The 22,819-nt window shown below is 41.6% G+C and overlaps 1 long non-coding RNA gene across 6 annotated transcripts in view; it reads left to right on the forward strand.

Moving 5' to 3' along the window:
* Positions 1 to 2,601: 2,601 nt before the first annotated feature.
* LOC144821785 (uncharacterized) overlaps positions 2,602 to 22,819 on the forward strand; it is an 82,825-nt gene continuing 62,607 nt past the window's right edge. For 5 of the 6 annotated variants that reach the window (XR_013608431.1, XR_013608435.1, XR_013608434.1 and 2 more), the window contains exons 1-3: positions 2,602 to 2,698; positions 2,804 to 2,877; positions 2,968 to 3,038. This is a non-coding gene — a long non-coding RNA (uncharacterized LOC144821785). Of the gene's footprint in view, positions 2,699 to 2,803; positions 2,878 to 2,967; positions 3,039 to 3,386; positions 3,482 to 22,819 lie in introns of those variants that run through there. The other variant, XR_013608436.1, reaches the window with a different exon arrangement.

Consider the following 22,819-nt stretch of genomic DNA (forward strand, 5'->3'; position numbering starts at 1 on the left):
AGGATGCAGCTTTTGTTGCCAATGAGTAGTGTCTCCACATGCCCTTCTATGTGCCGTCAGGCTTTTCAAGTGAGGAGCCAGTGATTCTGCCAGCACGAGGAGTAATGTCCACTTAATCTTGCCTGGAGGTGTGAGGTGTCGACAAAGAATTGCAATGAACCTGATCTAGGGGTGTAAGGATACGAACAGCACTGAGGAGTGTTCAGGTAGACCCTGGCTTGTGTATATGTAAATGCATATAGACCTGCCAGAAACTACTTTAATAATTCCTGTCATGCTCAAAAAAGTTAAATCGGTTTTAAATTTAAGTTTAGGACCAAATGTATCTTTGTGATTAGGGTCTGGTGTTAGTATATTACAAGAGTAAAAGAAGCGAAAGGCAATCTCCGTTCTCTTTGAATATATCTATTCACTTAATGAAGAATTGATCGAGGCTAGATTTGAAGACAAAGTAATACCCACATATTTTATATAGTCTATATATATGTCAAGCGAGTTCTTGTGCATGTATACGTCAACACACCAGGCACAAAGAGATCCATTTTTGGGAGATAGAAACCCATCATCTGTGCCACTGATCTCTAAATTCACATGCCTCCGCCCCCCATAGTGAAAGACAGAAAGATAAAGAACTTTGAAACATTCCCAACTCACTGGGATATTCTTCAACTATTCCCCACTATTGATGCTATATAGGTTTTTGTAGAAGCAAATATTCATTGAGAATTTTCCCAGCATCGTAGGTAATGAGGATTCTCCACCTAATATTTATGGTTGCTAGCACACTGCTTTTTCTGTACTATATAACTCTATATAAGGACAGCAATGAAAAAACTATTTCTGTCAGAGAAATCTTCTAGACATCTATTATTGTGTGTTCTCCTCTGTCCACTCCATCTCCTGCGTTGCAGTATTAATGTCCCTTTGAAATGTGGTCTCAATTTGCATAAGAAGAAGAACTTTCACATCACTTGTGGCTGCTTAAGCCGTAGACACAATGCCATTGGCGAAAGTAGGGTAAACAAAGGTTTTCCTTTCTCATTGGCATAGCAAGGGTGTCCCGTATCCAATTCCAGCATGGAAAATGCCCCATGACAGTGCTCAATTTGAGTCGGTGGTTGCCATTGGGAAACGGGCGGTGTTAGTTCATACAACATAGTAAATACTTGCTTTTAAAATTAAAATCTGCCTTATTTTACAGAACCACTTTAAATGTTTGTCGTGAACTTTTAAAACATAGAAATGTATGGGTTAGACTGGAATTTCGCAAACAAAACGAGAATATGCTTTCAATATACTGTTGCGGTATAGCTAGCTGCAAGGTGGTGGTGTGAAAATAATGCATTCTAAACACATCACACAAATGCTAAACAACGTTGATTATGTATGCTTGTGCATAGAACCCAAGAGGAAAGAGGCAAAAAGGCTATCAGTGCATGTCTGGAGAAAAATAATTTTGCTTTAAAGCAAGGCGTTGCATCACATAAGGCTGCTAGCAATATATAAATAGATACACTCACAATGCCAAAGCATTAAGAGAAAAATGTTCTTTATTTCTAATGTAGTTTACAAAAGGATAGCAAAGTTAAGACATAACTTGGCATGTGTCAGGAATGCTGATGGGACTGCGTGGGGGAGATGTTGTCATGTCTTGCTACAGAATTTCAATATCACAGAAAGTAGACAGCCATCCTTCGCATTTCGGCTGCACTTGGCTGTCTAAACCACCTAATTAGCACAAAATGTACCGAATCATCTTTACGACAGAAGGAATATCTCCACTTGCCTGCTGAAAACACACTAAGATCATTCCTCTCAGAGAGCAAGACAGCGAACACCGACAAAGAGAACTGCTAAGCACCCAACAATGTATCACAAAGGGCATACACAACTGAAAATGTACCTCTATCTGATCCCTATAACCGAGGATCGCGTTGGACTACTTTGACGGTCTGTTCAATCTGACATGTTTAATTAAAATGACAAAAAACGAAGATAACTTTCTAATACATGTACGAGAAAGTGAGCTCTCACGCCTGACTCGTGCATCCTGAGCTCAGTCCAAATATGACATAACATCAAGGCGATGTTCTGCTCTGCACTGGGTTGCAGTTGCAAGTGCTTCACTGTTAACCTTCATCCTTCAGCCCAGATACCTATTCCCTGATCTTCGTTTTTCTCTCACTGCGATGTTGGTTGTATGTGAATCCTGGTTGGACTTAACAGCTTCTACGGAGGGACAGTTGTAGTGCCAGCCTAGATGAGCTACAACAGCTGGCCCGTATTTTATACTCCTTGCCTTGGATAGCCAAAAGAGGAGGTTGCTGTGCTGTCTGAACCGCGTCCAAATAATACGGTCAGGGCCGGACTGAGAACCAAAACCGGCCCTGGCAAAGTGCTCGGCCGGCCCCCTGGGGGTGCGACCGAGCTCTTTGCCAGGGCCGGTTTTCGGCCCGATTTTGTTACAGGGCCGATTTTGCAGCTATGCTGCAAAAACGGCCCTGTAACATAAATGGCCCCCTGGGCCCAAAACCGGCCCCCACCTGTGCGGCGCACCGGGGAATTGCCCGGTGCCCGCTATGGCCAGTCCGGGCCTGAATACGGTCTCTTTAAATGGACCAGGGAACTTGGGCACACGCGCATTACTATTGCATTTGAGCGTTTGAGGTCGGCGTTGGCGGTTTCTTCGTTTGTCAAGGTGAGTACTCTCGGTCTCTATTTCATACATACGTGCTAGTATCTATACATATATAGTAGCAAGGTAAACTAAAAAGAGCACCTTCTTTCTCTGATATTATTTTAGAGAACTCTGATGTAAGAAAAGTTCGGCTACGGCTCCAGTTAAAATATCCGGTGAAGTGACTACATCTTTTTTCTGTAAGTCGATCACGTCGCGTTTAAGTTATGGTATCCTTTTACACACCATAATTAATTTACATGTTAGTTATTATATTGTTTAACCCCTAGGAGTTTCCTGACTCGACATGAATTGATTGACTATTTCCGTCTTTTGTTTCAAACAATCAGATCGCGCTTGGGTAAGCATTTCATCATCAATGGCCAGTACACTTTTTAGCTCAATGATTGGGATATAAGGATTGTATTAAGGCACCGCAATTTTTGCTTTTTAGGATCTTATACTCCTCTTAATAGTAGCACATTTCTCAAGTTTCAGTTTTCTACTTCTTTTAACCCCTTCGATGCGGATGACAAAGCCAGCTCGTCATGGGCGTTACCTGCGCTACGCGGATGACGAGCTGGCTTTGTCACAAACCGCGCGTTTTTCAAAATTAAGCGCACAGCGGGAAAACCCGCTAGCGCGGTAGCGGTTAAAGAGTGCGAATTCCAATTGTATTTATATGTAACCAAATATAATTGTGTTGTAGATCGCTGTGGAGGACTGCAATCTTGTTCTAATCCTTATCGCAAGGATTCTATATTCATCCCCTGACGAAGGGTTCAGCCTAAAACCTGAAATGCATTGGGATTGTTTCTGTTTGTAAACTTACATGTATTGCACTTGGATTATGATAGAACTCTATCCCATGTATAATGTTGATGTTGGAAGTGAATTTTGAAATCAGAGCAGATTTCATTGTTACCGACATTGATATGTTGATGAAATGGTAATGAAATTGTTTTGAAATATAAAAACAATATGCACAGGTATAATTTGTGATACCATTTTTGTTTAATCATTATGATACACCTTGTGGGAAATGCAATGAGACATTGATTGTCCAAAAGCTGTGCTCTATCTAGGCTGTGGTGTCCCTACAGCCCTCGTGTGTATTTTGTTACTTAAAGAGTGGGGGGTCCCATCTCTTAATAAGGTAGATGCACGCACTTTTTCAAAATTTTTTAGTAATAACATTTTTTTAGTACTATCATTCATAAGTTAGGAGACGTTGAAAAAAACAAGGAGTGCAGTTACACTATTCACTGCAGTATTCTTAAACATTTGACATTCACTGGCACTGCTAAGATTTCGAGGGTGATGGTGCCAAGACTGTTGTGTAATAATGTATTTCAGTTTCAGCATGACACTAGCTTGACTTGGGCTGTGACAATTTTTTCCAATGAAATGGCAGCTGGGGTGCTTAATTTCATTATGAAATTTATGTAAGCTTCAGTCATCTTAGAATGGGTTCCAAGGCATTGTAGAGGTACTTGTGGAAAGTAGTCAGTAGGGTACTGATCTTTCCCTGGATGATGCACAATGGTGTAGTTGTACTCTTGCAATCACAGACCCCAACGCTCGATGCATGGAGGCATTTTTGCTTTTGGATTGCCAAAGATAGTCGACAATGCTTATGACGATCACAAGCGTGAAGGGCTTCCCATACAAGAATACGTGGAAATGTTTACAACCCCACACCATTGCTAAGCTTTCTTTCTCAAGTTGTGAATAAGCACGTTCAGTTTGGGAAATCTTTGGCTTGCTTGCACCACAATACGTCTTCGCGCACTTGGGTGTCTGCTGTGCTGTGCAAGGAAGGTGACCAACCTGACAGGGCGAGCTTCAACAACAACCTCAATGTGAAACTTTGGAACAAAATATGCCATTTCAATTGCGTTCTCAAAACTTGTTTGATTTTCTGGAAGCTTTGCTCGCGTTCATGTGACCAAAGAAAGGAAACATTCTTTATCGTCAATTCTATTAATGGTGCACTGACAGTGGGAAAGTATTGTATGTATCTAGAGCAATTGCTGACCATAACAAATTAAGATAGCTTTCTAATACATATAACAAAAAGTGAAAACGGGGCCTAGCTTCACGTTCCAGCACTAACACCTGACTCGGGCATCCTGAGCTAATCCAAATATGACATAACATCAAGTTGATGTCCTGCTATGTACTGGGTTGCAAATGCTTCACTGTTACTGTTTGACAGAGCAGACATTCATCCTACAGTCCAGATTCCTATTCCCTGATCTTCATTTTTTCTCACTATGATGTGCTCGTATTTGAGCAGTAGTTGGACTTACAGCTTCTCCCGGATATAAATTTGCAGTGCCAACCTAATTGAATGTACTGTGGAAACATCTTGTGGGGGTCTATCAGGTGACAACCAGTTGATAACCTTTGTACTTAACCTAGATCAGCTGTCATGCCCCATCAGAAAAGATATGGGCAAAGAATGTTAACATTTGTCTGATGGAACTCACATTTTTCAGCATTCAAAGTTAAATGACATCAGCAAGAAACTGATGCACTTGTATGAGAGCTTTGTCATGTTCTTTCAGTGTAGCTGCGAAAACCAATATGTCATCACTATAATTGAAAGCATTCATGAGAGGCTGCCTGACCCATGAAATGACATCATGGAATAGCTCAGCAGCTGATGACACACCAAAACCTAGCCTCTTGTAACGTTTCAGACCAACATGTCTGGAAAAGTTTGTAATGCACCTGAAATTCTCCTCAAGTTCCAACTGATGATATCCTTTATTAAGTTCCAAGCGAGAGACTACCCTAGCTCCATTCAAAGTGCTATCATGTCTGAAATTTGCAGACCTGGGTGTCGTTCTCTTTCAATGGTTTTACTCCACATACATTAAACGTTGATTCCGCACTGTGACAGAGGCACACATGGCACGCAATAGCAGTTTTCTGGACCATGTCCAACTCTCTGGGAGAGCACTGTCGATCTTTGGGCTACTTATCCTCTATTGCATTAGCAGTTGTAGCATCCTCCCCAGCCTGGGTACTAACCAGTGACTATGTCACACACAGAGCTTAGTATAACACATCTTTATTCTGTGGTAAACCAGGAACTCAGCATTCTAAACCTGCAGTCAGTTCACTATGCTCTAATGCTTACATCGCAGTTCTACAGAGTCCATCAGGAGCCTCAAAAGTATGTCATTACAAACTCACAAGACACCACAGTATGCAAAGAATATCATACCTTCTTGAGTCAATAGGTATTTCAAACTACAGATTGGCTTCCTCCCAGTTTTCACTCCCCTAATCTAAGTAATGGGGGTGAAATGTCTACCTTCAATAGCCCATGGTGCAATAGCCTTCAAAGATAAAATGATAACATGGTTGGATAGAGTACAGTCAGCCTGTTTCCGTAGAGTTTTCTTTTTAACGACTTCTACCTCCCATGAGCAAATACATAGGGATTCAACCTGTTATCACAAACGTGGACCCTAAAAGCCAGATTAATAGCCTACTGTCTAAAAGCCAAACAAGCGCAGGACAACATGCTAAAGAAAAACATCTGTACAATGATAAACAGCCGAGGTTCTACTGGGTGTGAATTTTTTGCACACTGTGTTGAAGTGTTGGAAGCTCAGGAAATATGGTCTGCTCCTATACCAATATTGGCAGCAGCAAGCGAAGATAATGTCGGCCGATAGTGACGCACAAACTCTGAAAAACATAAGTCATGAAAGCTGTGCGTCAAGACTCAATAACACCGGGGTTTTGCCACAGTACCTGTCTTCCCCTCTTAACACCAATAATGAAGCGGCAACTAATGAAATTACAGTTCAGCCTTGTCGAACTATTGGTTTACAAGTATGGACAAGGGTACAAAGAGACTGTAGCCACTCAGTGCTGAGCATGTGGGGGAGCAGAGGAATCCCTAAGTCACATAATGTGTACTTGTTAGAAACTATGCCCTTTGAGAATATGCTGGCTTCGCCCCATCTGGCTTATTTTAAATATACGGACATGTCAAGCTGTCCTGGGTGAGTGATTGAAAGGTGAAACAGTGCAGATGATGGCACGCTTCATGGAATACCTGTCTACAGTAAAAGCTGTCCTGGACTCCTACAATCATATAGAACTATAATCCACAATGCTGTGCCAAATGTTTTAAATCCTCTTGTCTATAGTTGCCTAAATGGTGCCTAAACCTTTTTAATATCCAGAACAACAGGACGACAAACCTTCACACATTTTTTTTAACATTGGAATTTATGCACTTTATAATGCTTTTAATATGTCTTGATTGCAATGATTTTAATTTCTTGTGTAATTATCTATCTATCTATCTATATATATATATATCTATCTATCTATCTATCTATCAATCTATCTATCTATCTATTTATCTATGGTGACACTGGTGTACACCTGTTTGGCATATTTGATTTACTTGTAAGTTTCTTGTAAAGTGGTAAAACATATACCTAGGGTCTGTAAGTCAAATGCTACTTGTGGGCCTGCAGCACTGAGTGTGCCAACCACATAAGTAGCCTCTCAAACCTGTCTCAGGATTGCCACTGTAGTGCTGTGTGTGCAGCTTGCTACCACTTTGACTTTACATTTAAAACTACTTGGCAAACCTTAAACTCCTCTTTTATTACACTGACGACCCCTAAGTTAGGGCCTAGGTAGCCCTCAAGACAATATGCTGTGTAGCTAAATGATAGGACATGTACTTTTATGTTTTGCATGCCCTGGTACTGACAAACAGCAGTTGTTCATTACTGTGAGGCCTACTTCTCTCATAGACCAGCATTGGTAATTCCTTAGTACACTTTTAAGCTGTAATTACTGGTCATAGAGGAGTACCGTTTTCATGTTTACATGTTTGGAGTGGTAATGATAAATCCTCCTTACTAGTGAAGTTAGATTTAACATTGCTCCAATATTGAAAAACCCTACAAAATTGAAATACCATATAGAACAGTATTGAAAAACCCTATAGGCAAAACAGATAAATCAGCAACATCGATAACGAATCAATCTAAAATAGAAACGTCAATTAGATTAAATGAAGGATGTATTTCAGCGGCCCTTCATGGGAGAAGTCAACATTGACAGAATAATCCTAGAATGCCCAAGGAGGGAAAATATAAATTCAGTGAACCCATAAAACTTTGCTCCTGGAATATAAATGGGGTACATTTTAAAACAATAAATGAATACCTAACCTCAATGTCAAACAACTACCAGATTATATTTTTACAGGAAACTTGAGCTACAACCTCAGTAATGCTTGAAGGTTACAAAGGATACTTCGAGCCGGCAATTAAACAAAATATATATGGATGCCCTATTGGGGGCCTAGCAACATTTATAGCCATAGACATGAAAGTGGAGCCCGAAAAAGTGGGTCTAAACTATAATAATCTCTTAATAGTAAGGCTTCGGTACATGGAAAATAATCAATTAAAATCATTATTACTTATATATACATCCTACAGTAAGCTCAAGGAAGAACATGGGTACTATTCTTAGTGGTTTTTTTATTACAGCAAATGAATAAGGACCCAGTCATCGAATACATTATCTCAGGGGACTTAAACCTAAATCTATTAGTGCCCTATTTAAGAGAGGACACAATCCTACAACAGGACAATTTTTGGGCAATTCCTCAGCAAACATTACCTACAATAAATTAGTACCATCACGAAGTAAAATCGGACTAACCTTCCTTAAAGATATAGAAGGAATGGGATTAAGAATTTTAAATGGGAGGTTTCCATAAGATATACCTCCAGCATGGACATATCATTAACAAAGTAAAAAAAAAGAATTGATTACACAATAACATCTTTGAATGTTTTTTACAAGATACCATCCTTCTATATGGAGAAAGTGACCAATAGCGACCATAGCCAACACATACTTGTTATGAAGCAGCATTGTAAACAACAGAAAACATATGCAACTGGTCCCAGACAGACGGGAACAATTACTTATAGGGGACTAAAGAAGACTCCAAAGAATTTACCAATAAGCTGGCTCAAAAATTAGTTAAAGAATGCGTTGAAGAGGACTCTTTGACTGTAATTGAAAGATGGACATATTTCATAAAAAATTAGTTAATACATATGTGTCAAAACCCCATTATAAGCAATACCAAAAGAGTCAAAGTGAAGCGAGAAATAAAATCTTCGGAGACAGAGAAAAAAACGTCCAAATGATATGGTTTTACGTTCTTATTTAGAAAGCATTACCCATGACCTTCAGAGGCTTATCTGGGATGAAAAAAACAAGTAAAGCTTGATCTCTGGGCTCCTGGTCCCAATGGCATTCCATTTGCATTATATAAGGAAAATCCTGCTCTTTGGGCAGAATATCTCACAAAGGTATTTACAGAAACTGTCGAGACTTTAACAATACCTGCAAACATGGAAGGACTTGTTAATATCACAATATATAAAAAAGGTGACTGGGCACAGCCTGCCAATTATCAAATGTATCTGTATGGGCAAAGGAGAAACAGATAATTCCTCAGAATCAAATAAAGTTCCTACAAGGATTAGGTACCACAACAAATATATTAGTGTTATCAGTATTAATGGAAAAATATATTGAAAAGAAACAACCACTGTATTTGTGTTTTATGGACTTTAAATCGGCTTTCGACTGTGTACAAAGGCAACTACTTTTGCAAAAGTTGAAAGAGCAAGGAATTCCATCTTCCTTCTTAATATCATTCCAACCACTCTATTCAAAGACCTGGGTTGGAGTTCAGATGGGTGATGGCTTGTGTGCATCAAAGGAAATTCCTACTTCCATGGGCCTAAAGCAAGGGTGTGTTTTGGCACCATTTCTTTTTAATCTGTTCTTATCGGACCTAACACAAGTGATCGATGAAGTGAATGCCTACCCTCCAACATTAGCTAGTACTCAGATATCAAATTTGTTATATGCAAACGATGTTCTCTTATTAATCCAAACAAAGGTTGGGCTACAATGCCTGATAAATAGTATATCAAGGTACTCGCAAGTGAATGGCATAGTAATAAATGACACCAAGACCAAAAATATGGAGGTTAACAAAAACCTAAGGTCAAAGTATAAGCATAAATGGTTCCTCCAAAACTTGCAATTACAACAGGTAAGATTATACAAATATCTGGGAGTACTATTTGACAATAAAGGATCATTTCAACTACATAAGATTGATATGCAAAAGAGAGCTAACACCCGAATGACAGCATTTAGAACCTTGCAGAAGTCACTAGAAGGGCTAAATTGCCTACAACTTTTAAAAGTAATATCAGCCAAATCATTACCAACACTAACTTATGGTAGCGAAGCACTGTGTGGGAAAGACAATATAATCATAAAAAATGCTGTGACAATTTTAAAATTACTTTTTCATCTTCCACATAATGCATTACCTGCACAGATTAGATTGGATTTCCTCTAATTAATCAGCTAATTGCACAAAAAGGCCAATTCATAAAAGTATGAAAAAAAATTCAAATGGATTATGTAAATCAAATGTCCAATCTGTTATGGCAGGAAATCAAAACAAATCAGAAGTCTCAATTCTGGAAGTATTTACAAGCTGCTTTATATATTCAGCGCACGTGATCTGGGATATGCCAATATCTACAGATTCAATTAAAAATCTATCAATAACAAAACATCTATCACTGTTTATTGATAATGATTCCCTTGCAAAAAGAACACATGTATGGTCAATAATGAATGGGTATACAAAACTGAGAGTCCAATCATATTTAGAAACTCCATGCTCTTTGAAGCAAAATGTGTTTTTATAAAAGCTCATAAGCTCATCTTGGTGTTTTACCAAGCTTATGTCAAGTAATGCCCCGGCTTCGATCAACAGAATTGATACACTGGCCTTTATGCAAAACGGGAGAAGAGAATATTATTCATTTGCTGTGTATATGTGCAAAACTTAAAGTTGAAAGACAATCTTTATTTAAGCGGCATTCTAATTCTGAGAAATACAGACCTGTAGACAAGCACTGATAAGATGTGTACATTCAAATGACATTGCACTGAACTCAGCTTTCATAAAGTTCTGATTACCAATAAGAAGGGAATAAGACCAGTAAGATACATTTGAGATGTAATATAGGATGTATATAACATGTAATTTGTATTATGAAGTCTGAACTATTAAGTGTTGCTATATTTATCTACAAGGATGATTGATTTATCTATTAATGTATGTTTTTATACATTTGTTTAACGTGACTTTTATCAATATTATACTTTTAACAATAGGAATTATTGTATTGTATTCTGCAATATGTATTATATTGTAAGATTTTAATTAATCAAACAAAAGCAAAAAAACTGAATTGAATTTAACATTACTCTTTTAGAAAGGCGACATCTAATAAGCGGACATTTCTCTGCACATACTGCTCTATGTGCCTGATAGCTTGTTTCCAATACGTGTCTGGGGTGGGTGACAGCTAAACGTTATGCATTCCCGCTAGACAGCCACAAACATTGGAAGGTGAGGCACATCTACATTCTGAGCACTCATCTGTATTCATCTGCATTTTTATGGGTCTTCCTGGGCAGTGAGGAATGGGAGGGGCTGAAACTCAATTCAATAGTTAGTGTCCTGTCCACACACAAATCACTGATTTACCCCCCCAAAGATTGCCTGGCAGACAGGACTTGTGTTGAAAGGGATCCTTGTGCACTTCAAAGAGCTGCTTGAAGTCATCCCCTATATCAAAGGCACTCATGTGTATAAGTACTGGGTCTCTCACCCCCTAAAATTAGATACTTCTGGATCTTGAACTGAATCTCTACCAGAAGGACTGCTGTGCAGCTTAACAGGCTAGGCTCCCCTATTATCAGAAATCAGTGGCAGTGTGTAGAAATACATGCTGCTTCAGCAAACATCTGCACATACTAAATGCTGGTGCTAACAGAGCCATAACTTTTCAAAGCTTTCCATATGTCTCAGTCCATGGATTAATGGAATATGCCACACCAATTGAGTTATCTCTAATATTATGAACATTGTAAACCCTATTGAGGTGTAAGACATAATTTTGAGGAAGAAAGAATAATCATATACACATGGGTCAGCAAAAGGTTCTGAAAACAGCTTCTCTGTTGTGAGCAGATAGTCATGGAGTAGATCATCTGATCTGGTTATCGGGGAATAACATCACAGATATCATCATTCCAATTAGCAAGCGGCCCTGAATAAACTCTGCCCTGGCAGAAAATATTACCTCTGTGTATGTGTTCTACATTTAAAAATAATAAAGCAGAGGTAGACCATTGAATGAGTTACTTACAAAGGGATACCTGCACTCTTCATACCTTCTAATTGCTAAAAATCACCTAACATGTTATACACGATGAAATATTTTGGTATCGGTTCGACTCCACTCTCTTCAAGGATTTAGAGAACCTTAAATATAAGAAATTGGGTTATTAGTTGGGAGGGGTTATAACCCAATTCCAGTATTTATCACAATCCTTTCAGGGTAAACCACAAAGGTTACTAATAAAACCATGAGTGAGCTATATCTGTCTGTGACAGGATAGATCTCTTTTGAAGTTAATCAAGTGCCTCAGCACAGTCCCAGGTCAATCCTGCCAAGGGGAGGACATCACCTCTCCACACAAAAGGCACTTTGTCCCTGTCCTGAGAGCAATTTACACCTCACTACAGGGTAGCCATCAGTTACCAGGCTTCAGTTGGAATACTTACAGAAATGTTTTAGAGATTTGAGGCAGTTAAAAGACAAATTTTCAAAAGTACATTCTCTGTAATAGTAAAAAAAATCGATCTAGCCATCAAATTCGATTTTGTCTAACTAAGAAAAAAAAATTGATTCTGAATCAAACAGCTGTTTGATTCAGTATGCTGGGACACTAAACTAAGATGGCCCATCTCATAAATAACAATGCCACGGTAGATAACCCCAACTTTGACTGCGATATTTCACTTCGGAGGCACTTCCCTTACCGCTTCGTTTCAAGTAGTGCCAAAAACTTACAGCAAATTGGTGGGACAAAGTTTCTTCAGATTTCAACATTTAGGGGCACATTATGATGGAGGTTTCTCCGCATCCTCCGGGCCGGCGGAAGCCACCGCTGGCCCACAGGATGCGGAAAATCCTCTGCGGACCCACCAAAGACCCACCGCCACATTAGGATGGCTGGTGGGTCCTGGTTTCTGTCCGCCGCTTTTCCGCTGGGGTTGGCTTACAATCACGGCGGAAAAGGCCTAATATGGTGGCGGTGTCTCTCAGACACCGCCAGACATATTAGGATGGCTGTGCAAACATGCTTTTCCACTGCAGATTCTCCGCCGAGGAAAAGCATGTGGGTGAAGGGGGGGTGTGGGGTGCACATGGGGGTACCTATGGTACCCCCTAGCCTTTGCGTGCACGAAGCGGCAGGCACCATGCGGTGCCTGCCGCTTTGTGCATGCAAATGCACTGCTTTCATTTTTTACATTGCGGCGGGTGCTGCTTCAAGCAGTCACATCCTATTGCCATGGAGGGACCGCCGCTGCCCATGCGGACGGTCCCTCTTACACAGGGGTGGCGGACGGACGCAAGTCTGTCCGCCATCCTAATAGGGCCCATAATTTGGACCAATTACTTCAAAATCTGAAATTGATCTATTTTCTAAAGGTCCTTCATTCCACATAAGAATCTTTCTGTCCTGAAGATGGTCTTTTAGATGTATTACACAGCAAGACTGAAACATGGACCAGCATACCCATTTTCATCAATGAAACAATATCACTGAAGGCTGGGGGGGAACATGGCAGCCAGCTAGTGGCAGGTCCCAGAGGCTCCAGTAGTCAGAAGCCTTTCGGAAGCCTTTCCTGCTTCCATGCAGAAAATAGGGAATGTATGACGAGGAACTGAAGCAATCACTTACCAGTGACAGGAGCGATTCAAGAGGAGGAACTTTGATTTCACACCGCTTTTGACCACAGCGGCAACAGATTTAGAGGTGGCGGTGGTAGGCGCAGAACTAACTGGCCTGGACTGTCGGGATCTGCGGTGGTCCCACGTGGTGCTCGAGCTTGGCAGGGGGCGGAGAGCGGTCACGCAAATTCCTGTCCTGAGTAGTAGCAGCTGGGGCAGCACAAGTGCAGCAGGCTCCTCCAGGGAATCAGGAGGAGACCTGAAGGATTCCGAAAGCACTCTCACAGACACAGGTAGGGAGAAGAGGTCTCTGCAGGAGAGCAGTAGAAAAACCAAGGAGAGTGCTACCCTCGTAAAACATCTGAGTATAACTTCAAGGGGGAAAATGTAAAATCCCCTGGGAGGCACAAGGCAATATTTTGGAGTCAAAACCAAATGTAAAAGCAAATGGGGATACACTAGAAAGTATTTTACAACAAGGTAGATATGCTTTAAGAAGCGCAGTCACAGGGCCAGTCACAGGGCCTTCATTAATAGACTATAAAAGCATGCAAGGTAACCCAGCCCAGGATATTTGAAGAGTGAGAAAATCTGTAAATACTCCGATAGATCAGGCTGAGGTTGAGGAGTGGGTAAGCCCCAAGAGGGGGAAACCAAGGAAGGTAAGGGTGCCCCCTCAACCACATAAATTAAAGGTCACCCCCTCATTGAATGCCTTTTTTAAAGTAATACCAAAAACTTTAATATTGAAACATTCAGGTATCTGTTCCCCAAGTAGCACCCCACGATCTTCAAAAAGCAAGACTGAGACTTTTTTCAGCCCCAGTAGGTTCCAAGTTTTGGCGGAGGCCCTTCAGATCTTGGAAGGGGCAACCCATGATATGTAGATGGTGGATGGTGTGAGTCAGCATACAGTGGTGAGTCTCCCACCCCCCTAGATTGAAGTGCAGAGAGATTTACCATCATGGCATAATAGCCAGAGTCAGACATAAATTTCCTATTTGAGGATTGGACCATCAAATCAGACAGCACCTCAGTCAGTCTGAGACTTGATTCAGCTGCTGACAACAGAAGTCAGGAGCAGATCTGGGCTCTTGCAAACAAATCAAATGGAGATTATGTCAGCATGTGAGAAACTGGAGAAAAATCAGATATCCTCGCAGCTAGAACTTCAGCACTTGAAACAACAGTGAAGGAGCTAACTTCCCAAACTGAGGAAAATAAGAAAGTGATCATTCTGTTAAAGAAAAATAGAGTGGGCATTAAAGAAAAAGTGAGGTTCTCTTCCCAGTAATGGAGAAGCTTTTTTCACACATCTTTGAGGAAGGACAAGATATGCCAGCATCCTGGAAGGAAGCTATAGCCACGCTGATAATCAAACCAGCAAAACCGCCCAATGTTTGTGACTCTTACAGGTTCATTTCGCTGCTTAGTTGCGATTATAAAATCTTCACCAAACTTTTAGCAGAAAGATCAAATGGGGTGGTGGCAGGTCTTCTACACAAGGGTCAAAAAGGTTTTGTTAGGGGAAAGGGGATCCAGGATTTAACTTACAACCTTTTTTTTTAAACCTTTATTTTGAAATAGATGAAGCATTGCCCACCCATCACCCCTCAACATTAGCAAAAAAGTTACCATTCAGTTCATGTTAACCAGACATCGTACAATGGGGATGGACACTCATATGCAGATAATGCCCTTACTGATATACATGACATAAGGTAGTATACAATATGTAATGCACATGCGATCAATGGTCAGGTTCTTCATTCCACTCAGTCATATAAGAGAACCCGATCAATCAACATAATTCTCGTCCTCTGAATACGCGGCATCTTGCAATCGGAGATAATCCTGCAGCGGTCCCCAGATGTCTTTGAGCTTAGAGGCCAATGGCAGTAGTTCAGCATATGTGGTGTATTGTTCTTGACAATATGTTAAGTCCGCTATCCACTCCTTAAACTTTGGCGCTCTACCCCTGCCCCATCTACAAGCCACCCTGCATTTGGCTAGTAATAAGGAAAGAGTAACACATTTTCTATACTGTGCAGGGATCTCTGCCGTGTACCCCAGCAATGCAATCAGCGGATCCGGTTCCAATGTGTGGCCAACCATAGTACCCAAAGATAGCAAAACTTGCTCCCAGAAGGCACGAATAGAGGGATAATCCCAAGCGACGTGTAAAAACCCTGCTCCCTCCTGCTGACATCGGTGGCATCTATCATTGTCCACTTTGTTAAAGCACAGCTTCTTTGCCGGCGTGTAATACAACCTATGCAAGTACTTGTAGTGTATAACTTGCAACCTGCAGCTAGGGGAAATCTTTGCTGTCTGTAAACTACAGTAGTGCCATTGGTCGTCAGTGATCTGCCGCTCTAGTCCCTCCTCCCACCAGATTCTGGATCTGACATCTACTCCCGCCCTGAGTGTACGGATACTATTGTATAATCTAGACACTAGATGTTTCCCTTCAGTAGTGTTTAACATGTGATGTAAGGGGAAAAGACGTGTGGGTTTGTGTGGGAAGTCAGGCAGAATGGACCGCATCCCCCGTCTAAGCCGAATATATAGGAAGGTGTCTAATGGTGTAGGCTGCATCCCTGACAAGAGATGTTCCAAGGATCAAAACTCTCCATAATGAAAAAGATCCCCCCAGTTGACAACATGTGCCCGCGCACATAAGCTCTGAAAGCCTTTCTCTTGTATGAGCGATAACTCAGGATGGTATGACAACAGGAGCAAAGGGGAGTATAGGAGGTTCAGCAGGCTGGCAATCCGATGTCAGGCATCCACCGTACCAGTGACAGTCGTAGGCGGTGTCGCTCGTGTACTGGGAGGCTCCCATATCACGCCAGTCAGCGGTATTGGAGCAGCAAGCCAGTCTTCAACAGCCACCTGCGGCATATATCGAGGAGGATAGATCCAGTAGTAGGCATAATGCGCCCGTGCACTCAAATAATAAATCTCAAAATCCGGAACATCAAACCCCCCTACTCATAGGGGCGCGTCAGCATCGACCAGCTAAGTCTTGCCTGTCTCCGTCCCCAAAGGAGTCGAAGCAACTCAGTACGCAGCGCCTTAAAGAAAAAATGCCCTGGGTCGCAGGGGACATTAAGAAATAAGTATAGGAACTGAGGCAACACTATCATTTTGATAAGAGAAGTTCTCCTGGAGAGTGATAGAGGCAGTGATATCCAACGTGTAACATTAGCAGTGAGCCGCATGATGGCTGTCCCATAATTTGCACGTATAGTTTCATCTCTGTCATGGGTAACCTGTATCCCAAGATATCTTAGCTCCGAGCCACACCACTCGATCGGAAAATCGATCGGAAATTTCTTTACTGCCGGGGTAAGATGGAAGAACTGCAACTTCCCCCAGTTAATATTAATGCCCGACAATCGGCCACATTTTATAAACTCACGTAGGATGGGGATTAATGTCCTGTTCTGGATCTCTAATATAGAGTTAATATCGTCCGCATATAGCGAGATTAGTATCTGCGGCAGGCAGCATCGAAACGCTTTATCTTGGTGTGTCTGTCTCAACCTACACGCTAGGGGCTCCTCCGCCATGGCAAAAAGGAGCGGGGATAGCGGGCACCTAGAGAGAGTTAGGGGCTGCGACAGATGTCTGTTAACCAGTACCTGGGCCACAGGGCAATGGTACAGCAAAGCAATCCAGGAAAGGTATGCCTCGGGGAAACCCATTCTGCGTAGCACTCCAAATAAATAATCCCACTCCACCGAATCAAACACTTTGGTAGCGTCCAGGAAGACCGCGGCAAGTGGGAAATCTAGCGCTACATTTTGAAGCAGTGAGAACAAGGTTCTAAGGTTATGGGAGATTGCCCTACCCGGCACAAATCCCGATTGGTCGGGGAGTACCAACTTATCAAGGACTAGGGACAATCTGTTGGCCAGCACTTTTGCCATTATAGTGTCGCAGTTCATCAGCGATAATGGCCTATAGGAGTCACAGAGCTCTGGGTTTTTTCCCGGTTTCAACAATGAAGTCACGCCCGCCTCTCTCATAGAATTGGGGAGTATACCTATCTCTAAGGATTCATCATACACTTCCTTCAAGACTGGTGCCATGATATCAATATAGGCCTTGTAGAATTCAGCCGGGAGGCCGTCTGAACATGGCGCCTTACCATTTTGAAGCTGCATAATAGCTTCCTTGATTTCGTCAATCTCAAAAGGGATACGGAGAAATTTCTGTTGTGTGGGCCCGAGCCATCCGAAGGCAATATCCTTTATAAACTCGTTCAAATCTGTGGCATCCCTTCTCTGTGAAGTGTATAGTGTAGTGTAATGTTGAACTAACACCTCGAGTTTCTGTAGCGAGTCTCTATGTGTCTCCCCGTCTGGCTCTTGTATTTCCAGCACAGTGGTGTTGTAGCGAGGGCCCCTTTGTTAGCACAGCGAGCACTTTCCCTGGTCTGTCGCCTTCCCCATATTTACGGGCTGTCCAGTATTTCTCCCTGAACCTCACCTCTCTATGCACAACCTCTTCGTACTCAGTCAACAACGTGTGAAACTCAGTTTGTACCTGCCTCACTTCACCCCATCCCATCCGTCTCTCCAAACCTTTTAGGTCTTGCTCCAGTCTCCGAATTGTATTCTGAATATCTCGTAAAACCCCAAAGCTCTTAGACATACAGTATACGCGGATCGTCACTTAAAACGCCTCCCATATCATCTCAACGCTGTCCACTGAGCCCCTGTTTTGGGCAAAAAAATCTGCTATCTCTTCACTATGGGCCAGATGTAGGTAATTCATATTTACCGACTCTTAAATACCGAATTTTACCGATTCGGTATTTAAGAGTCGGTAAATATGAAGGGGGGAGATGTAGGTATTTCCAGATGTGGAAATACCGAATCGTTAAAAATAGGTATTTACCGATTCGGTAAATACCGAATCGGTATTTCCTATTGATTCCTATGGGCTGTGAAGGCCATAGGAATCAATGGGAAATACCGATTCTGTAATTACAGAATCGGTAAATACCGATTTTAGCAAGGGTGCAGGGGGTGTCACTTTGACACCCTCTGACACCCCAAAAATTGAAATGTGCGCCTTGTGGCACACAGACATGCCCTAAGGGCATGTCTGTGTGTCACATGGCATAGGTGTGCATGCACACATGTGCATGCACACCTGAATTCGGTATTTTAACACCCAATTGGATTGGGTGGTAAAATACCGAATTTGTAGGGCCTTTGGGACTCTGAAGAGTTGTTTCAGGTAGTCCTCCACCTGCTGTGGATTAGTAAAAAATCTTTGCGTCCCCTGGTGAGTAACACGTAGGCAGGCAGGGTAGAGCAAGGCATAGTTTATCTTAGACTGCCGGAGCTTTTGTTTTACTCCTAGGAAATTGCGACGTTCCTCCTGCACATGTATGGTGAAGTCCAGGTACATCGTAAAAGATATACCATCATACGTCAGCTGCTTTGTCTCACGAGCAATCCGCAGAGCCACGTCTCTGTCCCGATAATTTAAGAGGCTAGCGATGATAGGTCTGGAAGGGCCGCCAGAGGGGGATCTCGCCCCCAGCGATCTATGCGCCCTCTCCACCACAAATTGGGGAGACAACAGGTCGATACCCACCACAGTTTTAAGTAGCTTTTCAATGTACTCCTCCATCCGCCTTGTGTTTGTACTCTCATGAATTCCAAGGACCCGGATGTTGTTTCTGCAACTTCCGGCTTCAATGTCCTCATTCTTTGCCGCTATGATCTTGAGCAGCTTGTCCATCTGCGAAGTCGCCTTTTTAAGCTGGGTCGTAGTGTTCTGCCTCCTTAAGTCGCGTCTCATGCCCCTCAATTGTGCGCACTATGGCATCCATTCTGGTAGAGACTGTGTCGATTTTGTCCGCCATGGTCGCAAATCCCTGTCGGACTTCCGTGAGCAGCGATCTGAGGTAATCACCCGCTGTCTGCAGTGAGTCCTGCTGAGGGGCCTTCGCTCCAGCACTCTCGCCTTCTGACTGTGGTTTGTTAGACCTCTTAGTCTCAAATGTAACCTTCGGTTGTCGTGTATCTGGTCACCCCATCCTGGATATGGGCCCAGGTGTCCTCCTCAATATATCCGGGAACCCCTCTAAACGCGTCAAGACGGCCGTCTCTGTCCTCGCACCAGAATCGCAGTAGAGAGAAATTCTCTCAACCTCGTTGTTTGTTTTACTTTACCTTACTTTGCTATTTTAACTGTTGCAATTTATAACTCAATGCTTCCTCTGTTCTAGCGCTCTGATACCTACGGGTAAAGCCAGAGCTTTTTAATTCTTTTGATGTACCTACTAATGCAACGTTTCCCCTTGTTTCCCCTTGTTTCCCCTTGTTTTGCGCTCTGATACCTCCGGGTCTAGATAGCGCTACATAACCTTCGTAAATTAAATAATCTAAAACTGTGTTTTCCTGAATGCTGAGACCTGAGCAACATGCCTGTGGAGCTGCTTGACAGCTAATGTGGAGATGGGCCCTGGTTTCCCTCTTGACCGTCACCTACCCAGCCGGACAATGGGCATTGTTCTTCCTCGTCTCCCCACTATTACTCCTTCCTCCCCCCTCCTTCTAATTATTGAAACATTGTTTATGTGTACTATACTTTACTATGCTCTTTTAAGTGATGTAACCTGTGACGCAACGATTCTAAATGTAAAGCGCTCTGATACCCTCTTGAGTCAAGTTCGCACAATATAAAACTTTATAAATAAATAAATAAATAACGTCATTAATTTTGGCCTGAACTTGTGACTTTGGGCCAGATGTAGGTAGGCATTTACCGGTCGGTAACGGCCGAATTCGGCCGTTACCGACCGGTAAATGCAATTTGAGATGTAGGGCCCTGTATTTTACAGACTCGGTAAATTTACTGATAGGTAAATTTACCGATTATGTAAAATACCGAGTCGGTATTTTTACGGAATAGGGACAATTGATATGTAGGTGGGACTCTTCTGAGTCCCACAAGCATTAAAAAAATCGGTATTTTACCATCAAATACTATTTGATTTTAAAATACCGATTCTGGTGTGCTTGCACATGTGTGCATGCACACCTATGCCATATGACAGGCAGACCTGCCCTTAGGGCAGGTATGCCTGCCACATGGCACCCGAGCCTCTTTTGGGGGTGCCAGAGGGTGTCAAAGTGACATCCCCTGCACCCTTGTGTCAATCGGTATTACCGATGCGGTAAATACCGACCGGTAAATGCCCAATCATTCCTATGGGCTTCAGAGCCCATAGGAATGCATGGGCATTTACCGGTCGGTATTTACCGCATCAGTAAATACCGATTGTTTCCGAATCGGTAAATGCACATCTGCATTTACCTACATCTCGGTACTTTTATTTTACCACTTCTTAAATACCGAGTCGGTATGATGCGGTATTTAAGAGGTGGTAAAATAAAATTTACCTACATCTGGCCCTTTGTGTCTGATTTAGATATTAGTGGATGGGTTACTCCATCCAAACAGTGATGGATATCCCGTCCACCAAAATCAATATCCCATTATCCTATTGTATTTATATTTTGGCGGATGGAATATTTGTCACTGTTGTGATAGAGTAACCTGTCCACCAAGACCAAAATCAGGCCTTTTGTCCCAGTCTAGCATGGCCAGATACCCACAGTTATCGCTTTGTGATTTTAGGAGATACCTAAAAACTTGAAATTGCATATCTCTGATCCTACTGATTGGATTTTTATCATTCTAATCTGATTTTGTTTATGAAAATTATCCATATATGTCTAACGTGGCTTGGAATTTTTGTTGTGTTGCTTTTTCACTTCATTACTGTTTGTGTGCTACATAAATACTTTACATAGTGCCCCTAAGTTAAGCCTGATTGCTTTTATGCCACGCTACTAGAGGGTTAAGTGCAGGTTAATTTAGTGACTTTTGTTATTCTTCCTGACAACGACTGTGGATGTTGCATGAGAAACTTTTTTCACCCCCCCCCTCAGTCAAAAACCAATCTTCTTAAACAGTTCAATACTAAAAGGTTAATTCTCTCTGTGAAGGAGGGGATATCATTTTGGTTCCTGTATATCATACTATATTATATCATATTATATTATATTATATTATAATATATCATATTATATTATATATATATATATTCACTGAAAAAACCATAGGTTATAGACCATATATAGTTAGGAATTAGCATTTACAAAACCTTGAAAATTCACTGAAAAAACCATAGGTTATAGACCATATATAGTTAGGAATTAGCATTTAAAAAACCTTATTTTACTCACACAAAACCATTGAAATTCCATATATAGTTAGTTGCACTAACTATATATCGCGCACCCGCAATCCACTGCTGATCATGTCACATATTACATCATTCATGACATGGTCAGTGACATCACTGATGACATCACTGATGACATCTCAAATGACATCACTGATGACATCACTGATGACAACATCCAGTGACTGTATGTTTCTGTAAAGTTAAAATATGTCTTACATATTGAAGAATGAGTGGATGTATAAGTGTCTGGATGAAGGATTTAGTAGGTGCGTGACTGACTGTATGAGTGAGTGATTAAATGTGTCTCACTGAATGCATGGGTTAGTGACTAAACTGTCTTAATTTGTGCATCATTATGTCTGTTGTTCTGTAAACTGCTGCATGTGTTGATTATTAGCTATACGAGAGGCTATATGTGTTATTAATTGGTTGCCCAAGTATTTCTATGGGAGATTGAGTTTGTGTGGGGGTGGCTGGAAGGTGTGTGACTCTATGCATAGATGTGTGAGCAGTTTATTCACTAGGTGTATGAGTTCAAGAGTGCATGTGGAAACAGCTACATGGGCAGTTGACTGTGTGCATGAGTGTATTGATGAGTGAATGGATATCTCAATGCTACATGTCATAGTAAGTACATATGTAAAACACAGTACATGTGAGAGTTGGCATATATAAATAACTGTGCATGAGAGCCACTGAATGAGTGAGTGGTTGTATCGATCATTGTGAACTTGTATCAGGGATTGTATAAGAGAGTAAATATGTGTTAGTATATGTTTCAATAAGTAAGGTGTGTTTAACTGTATAGTTGAAGAAATGAAGGTGAGATTGTTTCTTTGCATGACTGACTGGGTGTGTGAGTAACTCCATGGATGAGTGGCAGTGTGTGAGTGTCTGTATACACTGAGTGTATCTAAGGTTATATTAGAGTCTGAAGAGGTTTATCGTATT

This window comes from Lissotriton helveticus, chromosome 2_2 (genome assembly GCF_964261635.1).
Source record: "Lissotriton helveticus chromosome 2_2, aLisHel1.1, whole genome shotgun sequence".
Taxonomy (NCBI): Eukaryota; Metazoa; Chordata; class Amphibia; order Caudata; family Salamandridae; genus Lissotriton; species Lissotriton helveticus.